Source organism: Pipistrellus hanaki (assembly GCF_964339955.1).
Source record: "Pipistrellus hanaki genome assembly, chromosome: 1".
NCBI classification, from domain to species: Eukaryota; Metazoa; Chordata; class Mammalia; order Chiroptera; family Vespertilionidae; genus Pipistrellus; species Pipistrellus hanaki.
The window spans coordinates 98009279-98016901 of record NC_140503.1 but is presented as its reverse complement, the minus strand read 5'-3'; the positions used below and the strand labels follow the sequence as shown (position 1 = coordinate 98016901).

General features: G+C 45.6%; 1 pseudogene across 1 annotated transcript; it reads left to right on the top strand.

Moving 5' to 3' along the window:
• The first annotated feature begins 6396 nt into the window (after positions 1-6396).
• LOC311613593 (elongin-B-like) lies at positions 6397-6813 on the top strand (annotated as a pseudogene). The gene has a single exon. The product of its transcript is annotated as an elongin-B-like (transcript).
• The last annotated feature ends 810 nt before the right edge of the window (positions 6814-7623 follow it).

The window sequence follows — 7623 nt, the reverse complement described above, 5'->3', positions numbered from 1 at the left end:
GAAGGAAGGAGCAACCAGACCCACAACAAAGAATGTAGCATAACTTAGTCATAAAATAGTTCTGTTGCAAGGCTCAACCCCCAGGCAGGCATGTCCTGTTTCCAGTAGCCACATGGCAGAACAAACAGACCAAACCAGGTTAAACAAAGACTGCGTAAGCTGAAATAAACCCCCACCCCAGGTGTTGTATAAACTTTAAATGTTACTGTACTAGTGGAATTTTTCTATAACTTATAACTGACTTTTCTTTGTTAAAACTTTCAGCCAATCATAATCTGCCAGGCATCCCTAAGATGGGGATAAAAGTAGCATGCTTAGAGTGGGTCGGGGCTCTCGTTGCTCGCTGCTGTGTCAGTTGAGACGGGAGCCCGGACTCGAGTTCGTAATAAAGGCTTCCTAAATTCCAATTTGGCTGGCTGGTGGTCGTCAATCGCGGGTCGCCCATAACAAGAGTACATGCCCTGGTTGCAGGCTGGATTCCCAGTGTGGGACATGCAAGAGGCAGCCGATCAATGATTCTCTCTCATCATTAATGTTTCTATCTCTCTCCCTTCCTCTCTGAAATAATTTTTTTTTTAATGAGTTCAGCCCTGGCTACTGTTGCTTAGTGGTAGAGCTCCTCCATGCACCAAGAGGTTGCCCGGTTTGATTCCCCAGGGCACAGGCCCAAGTTGCAGTTCTGTCTTTGGTGGGGGACCAGCAGAAGGCAGCTAATGGATGTTTCTCTTTCACCCATGTTTCTCTCTCTTGTGACTGCAAAGGGGCCACATGCTAACCTGGCTGGCTCAGGGAAGGCCTGTGTGGTAACATTGCAAACTCATGGACATAAAGTAACCACAAAGGATGGTCTGAAATTAAAACTTTTAAAAATAAAAAACAGTTTATGGTAGGTACTGTTGTCCTAGACTGGTATCTTCCCTGACAAAGGTCAATCTTTACCTTAATTGAGCCTACTATTGCATCTATTGTACAATAACATATTTTTGGAATGTCAAAGTAATTTCCCTTTTCTTTTGGACCCCTCAAAGCACAGGCACCTCTCTTCAAAGACCACAAATCCCCTCATTGTTTTTGAGTTAATTGTTGACTGTTAACTACCCTGCACCCACTTAAGTAAAATATGTATGTATCTATTATTTTATTTTTTATCCAATCCCAGAGGTCCCTCCTCACCCACTTTCCTTTCTCCCACTGTTAGGACGGATCAAATAATTGAATCAAACACCTCCCTCCCCTGTCAACTGTCCTTTAGACCACTTCACAACTGACCTCCCCTTTTGCTTAGACCACATTCCATTTGGTAAGACTGGACCTTTTCACCTTGAGGCTTCTGATATGTCCTTTCCTGACCCCTCAGGTTCCTCAGACCCTTCCTTCAACCCTTCCAATTACTCAGTTCTCCATTCCCCTCTAGGTCTTCTCAAACCCAACTCCTTATGTTCCTCCTCTAACTGTCTTATTTATCTTCAGTATCCATCTCTGTGTCCACCCCCTCAACTCCTTACCAAACCCTTGCCCCCTCTTCCTTGTTCCCAGACAGCCCAGCCTCCAGCCCTTGTCCTTCCCCTCTGAGAGGTGGCCGGGGTGAAGGTATTGTCCGAGTACACATCCTATTTTCTATGTCCAACCTCACACTGATGGAGAGGCATCTTGGGGCTTCTTCCACAGACCTGACCATCTTAACTAAGAAATCTGAGTACCTGACCCAGTTCTAGGACCTGACCTGGCACAACATCTACCCTGTTTCCCCGAAAATAAGACAGTGTCTTATATTAATTTTTGCTCCCAAAGATGTGCTAGGTCTTATTTTCAGGGGATGTCTTATTTTTCACTCAGAAGGAAACCTGTAAGTAGGTCTTATTTTCAGAGGATTTTTATTTTCGGGGAAACACGGTATGTCATCCTGTCCTCTTCTCTCACCCCAGAGGAGAAGGAGCGCATCTGGTTAACAGCTCAGGACCACACCCCATACCCTCCATAGACAGGACATAGCAGACAATCAGGTTGACTCTGATGCAATTCCCCCAAACTGACCCTGGATGATACTATCAGGTTAGTTCTCCAGGGTGCTGGCTCTGTAGCCAAATGATCATCTGTCTCATTGTCAGATTTAAAAAGATGTCCATAAGGCAGTCAACTATGACAAACTTAATGAAATCACTCAGGGCTTGATGAAAACCCAACTCTCTTCCTCTTCTGCCTCATGAAGGTCTTACAGAAATTTTCCACCTTGGACCCCACCTCCCTAGAGGAAACTGTTCTTCTGAACATCCATTTTATATCCCAGTCAGTCACCGACGTACACCATAAACTTCAAAAAATAGACACAGGTCCACAAACCCCTCAAAAAGACCTCTTTGACCTGGCCTTTAAGGTCTTTAAGAATAGAGACGAGGAGACCCAAATCCAAAAACAAAGGCCCAGAAGGAGGCCTTCCAGCTCCTAGCCACCACTCTCAGACCCCCAAATGACGTGCCAGTCCTTTAGCCAAGGGTAAGTCAGGGGGCTAAGCCTCATCCAGGCCCATGCTTCACATGCAACAAGGAAGGATACTGGGCCAAGTCCCAAATCTGAAACCCCCATCTGGGCCCTGCCAAGGTGTGGAAGGGAAGGCCACTGGAAATCAGACTACAGTCTGACCCTTCCAGGTCAGACCTTAGCCAGTCCAGCAAGGCTGCCTTCTGGATCTGGTTTGCAGCTCCCAGACCTTCTGGGGCTGGCTGCCAAAGACTGAAGCTTCCCAGGCGTTGACAGGGCCCCACAGACTTACATCACTAGGACAGAGCCTCGGGTAATGATTGTGGTGGCAGAAAAACCAGTCTCTCTCTCTTTTTTATTATTATTATTATTATTATTATTATTATTATTTTTAACTTTTTTTTTTTACAGAGAGGGAGAGGGATAGAGAGTCAGAAACATCGATGAGAGAGAATCATCGATCAGCTGCCTCTTGCACCTCCGCTCCCATGGGGATGTGCCCACAACCAAGGTACATGCCCTTGACCGGAATCGAACCCGGGACTCTTCAGTCTGCAGGCCAATGCTCCGACGCTCTATCCACTGAGCCAAACTGGTGTCGGCTCGCTCTCTTTTTTAAAATAAATAATTATTGTTGAAAGTATTACAAATGTCCCCCTTTCTTTCCCCCTCCAGTACACCCCCCCCCCCTTCCTCACTCCAGGTCTTCAGCACTCTATTGTCTGAGTCCTTGAGGTTATGCATATATGCAAAGAAGGCTTTTGGTTGGTTACCTCCCACCCACTCACCCTTCCCTGCCTTCCCTTTGAGATTCTGCATTCTGTTCCATGCTTTCATGTCTCTGGATACACTCCGTTCATCAGTTTATTTTGTTACTTAGATTCCACATAGGGGTGAGATCATGTGATACTTATCATTTTCTGACTAACTTATTTCACTTAGCATGATACTTTTCCAGGTCTCTCCATGATGTCTCAAAGGGTAAGATATTCTTCTTTTTTGCTGCTGCATAGTATTCCATGGTATAAATGTACCACAGCTTTTTATCCACTCATCTACTGTTGAGCACTTGGGCTGTTTCCAGATTATAGCTATTGTAAAATTTGCTGCTATGAAGATAGGGGTGCATATATTCTTTCTGATTGTGGTTTTGGGATTCTTAGAATATATTCCTAGAAGTGGGATTGCTGGGTCAAATGGAAGTTCCATATTTAATTTTTTGAGGAAACTCCATATTCTTTTCCATAATGGTTGCACCGGTCTGCATTCCCACCAGCAGTGTACTAGGGTCCCCTTTGCTCCACATCCTCTCCAGCACTTGTGATTTGTTGATTTGTTGATGTTAGCCATTGTGACAGATGTAAGGTAATACCTCATTGTTTTAATTTGAATCTCTCTGATGATCAGTGATTTTGAGCATTTTTTCATATGTCTCTTGGCTATCTGTATATCTTCTTTGGAGAAGTGTCTAGTTAGGTCCTTTGCTAATTTTATAATTGGATTGTTTGTCTTCCTTTTGTTGGGTTGTACGACTTCCTTATATATTTTGGATATTAACTCCTTATCAGATGTATCCTTGCCAAATATGTTCTCCAATACAGTGGGTGTCCCGGCCTGCGGGACAACAACGGGGGCACGCAGGAACCACCTAAGAGAATGAACAAACAAGGAACGCGAAAGAATGGGAGCAAGACAAGGTTCTGATCAAGCTCCGATTTTTATTCTCTGAAATGGCTGTATTTATACAGCAGAAACAAAGGGGGGCAGGGTTGCCTATGCAGGGGGGTCTTTGGTAACTGGCAACACAGGATTGGCTAACTGCCAGGGGCGGTGTGACATTCCAAGGTGCAACATTCCAAGGCTAGGCTATCTAGGGGGGGAGGATCAGGAAGGGGAAGTGGCAGGAAGATGCTAAGCTGCAGGCTATCTTATCTTCTGGCCAAGCCCTCAGGGCACCTCATAACTTCTGCTAGAAGGAACTTAATTCTATTTCCTTAAGACTGAGTTGCTTGCCTCAACTCTGCTGGCTCCCAACAAGTGGGCTCCCTTTTCACTTTGTTGCTGGTTTCTTGCTGTGCAGAATTTTTTAATTTATTTATTTTAAAAAATATATCTTATTGATTTTTTTTTTTTTACAGAGAGGAAAGGAGAGGGATAGAGAGTTAGAAACATTGATCAGCTGCCTCCTACACACTCCCTACTGGGTATATGCCCGAAACCAAGGTACATACCCTTGACCGGAATTGAACTTGGGATCCTTGAGTCCGCAGGCCGACACTCTCTCCACTGAGCCAAACCAGTTAGGGCCAGAAGCTTTTTATTTTGATGTAGTCCCTATTAGGGTCACTGAAGGAAGAACACACAAAGCCAAAGGGGGTAAAGAATTATGAATTTACTAGGTCATTGTTGTGGGGTCGAACCCTGGAGTCAAAATAAGACCACTGGAGGCTGCTAATTTATTTTTAAAAAGCAGGCAAGGATTTTTGAACTGGCCAGGATGGCCGCGAGAGAACCACATGCTGTTGGAGTCCACATTCATGACTGCCCCGTTCCAGGTGTAGGCAGTCCTTTTAAAGGTCTAAACCACAAAAATTTTTCTTTGTTCTAAATTCCACATTCTAAATGTTGGGAACAGCCCGCAGGGTCGTTCACAGCCACATCCTGCTGGACATTGGAATGTGGATCTATCTTGCAAAAGCAGATAGTACAGAAGCAGAACTGAGCAAGGTTAATCTCTAAAGGTTATCTGCAGTTTCAACTCCTGGAGCTATTGAGTCAATGGGAATCAATCTCCTGTGGTCCTGATCCACAGGCCAGGAAAATTGCCTTAGCTTCCAGGTCTCAATCTGGAAGCTGAGGTAACTACTCTATTGTTTAGGCAAGTAAGAGTGCAGAAGCCAGAATAGCAGGGTTAAAATTCAAACAGCAGTTTTTACCTAAGTATGGTTGCTACCATACTTCAGTCATCTGGATACCAGATGGTCTGAGCCCCAAAATGGTGCCAGCCCCAAAAGATGGTGACAGAAAGATTTTTAAAGGACTCTAGGTGGGCTTTTTCTGGGCAGAGAATTCTCTGTGCAGGTCCAGATTCTGGGAAAGTCCAGAGGGGAAAAATACTGGTCTAAGCAAGTGGAATGTGGCCTAAGCAAGTGGAATGTCCATTGTGAAGTGGGATATTGATTAAATTATTTGATCGGACCTAACATTTCAGCTTTTTTGTTTTATGAAAATGTCGTAACCCAGGAGAGACACCTCACTCGGACACAGATCAAAAGTTTTTAGAAAAGTGCTTTTAGCCGAAACCGGTTTGGCTCAGTGGATAGAGCGTCGGCCTGCGGACCGAAGGGTCCCAGGTTCGGTTCCGGTCAAGGGTATGTACCTTGGCTGCGGGCACATCCCCAGTAGGGGATGTGCAAGGGGCAGCTGATTGATGATTCTCTCATCGATGTTTCTAACTCTCTGTAAAAAATCAATAAAATATATTTATAAAAAAGAAAAAGAAAAAAAAGAAAAGTGCTTTTATTTCTTGCACAGGGTCTGCAGCCGACTTATGCAGGGAAGATGGGACCGGACTGCAGCCCCAAGCTCTAGAAGCCTTTTGCTTATATAGGCTTCTCATCCTTAGCAAGCAAGCAAGCTACGTGTTCAGAAGCGGATATCTGCCTTTAGCCATCAGCAATTCCTAATCATTTTACATTTAACATGTCAGTTCTCCCTTCCTCCTCTCACCACCTGGCCTTACCCCTCTTGTATCAGATAGTGGTCAGCGCATCCTGCTTTTAATTTTTTAAAAAAAATATATTTTGGGGGCCTGGGGGAGGGGCGCCGGGCTGGGGCCGGGGGCGGCGGGGGCCGCGCGGGGGGGTCGGGGGGGCCGGGCCCCCCGTTCATGCCGGCCCGCTGCCCCCAGGTCGTTTTCCTTATGATCCGGCGCCACAAGACCACCATCTTCACGGACGCCAAGGAGTCGAGTACCGTGTTCGAGGTGAAGCGCATCGTCTAGGGCATTCTCAAGCGGCCGCCCGATGAGCAGCGGCTGTACAAGGATGACCAACTTCTGGATGACAGCAAGACCCTGGGCGAGTGTGGCTTCACCAAACAGCGAGGCCACAGGCTCCAGCCACCGTGGGGCTGGCCTTCTGGGCAGATGATGCATTTGAAGCTCTGCGCATGGAGCCCTTCTCCAGCCCTCCAGAGCTGCCTGATGTGATGAAGCCACAGGACTCAGGAAGCAGTGCCAATGAACAAGCCGTGCAGTGAAAGGGCCTGGGGCCCGCTCCTCCCCAGGGCTCCAACCTCCCCCCCTCCCCAAATAAAAGAGATTTGGGTGTCAAAAAAAAAATATGCATATGTATATATACAATATATATATATATATATATATATATATATATATATATATACACACACACATATATATATATACACATATATATATAATTTTTATTTTATTTATTTTTAAAATATATATATTTTATTGATTTTTTTACAGAGAGGAAGAGAGATGGATAGAGAGTTAGAAACATTGATGAGAGAGAATCATCGATCAGCTGCCTCTTGCACACCCCCTACTGGGGATGTGCCCGCAACCAAGGTACATGGCCTTAACCGGAACCGAACCTGGGATCTTTCAGTCCGCAGGCCGACGCTCTATCCACTGAGCCAAACCGGTTTCAGCACATCCTGCTTTTAATGAGCTTGTTTTAAGGAGCTGTGCAGCGGCTGCCCGGTGCTGGCCTTGTGGATTTTATGGTGCACAGCTGCTGCGCTGACCTTGTGGAATTTTTCAGTCTATAACAAAATTGGGATGAAGTCATATCTTCTGTAGTTACTTCCTCCTGAGGGGGGATGTCCAGATCACAAGGAGATGGACTTTGATAGTAGTTGGCTGGACCAGGGTCAAGGCAGCATCATTTTCCTAAGAGACTGGTTGGTCAAGTTCTGTTGAGTGACTTGGGAGGTAAAAGCTGGTCCTAAGGCTACCACAGTGTCACTTGTCTGGTTTTTCTGCTTTTCTGGGCCTGGAGCAGAAACACAACTGAGGCCTAGATGTTATCTTTAGGGAGGAAAAGATTAGGAATCTAAACTGCCTGAGGAGTTATATGCTAGGGGAGGGTAGATTACCCTGGGGGCAAGATTCTTATT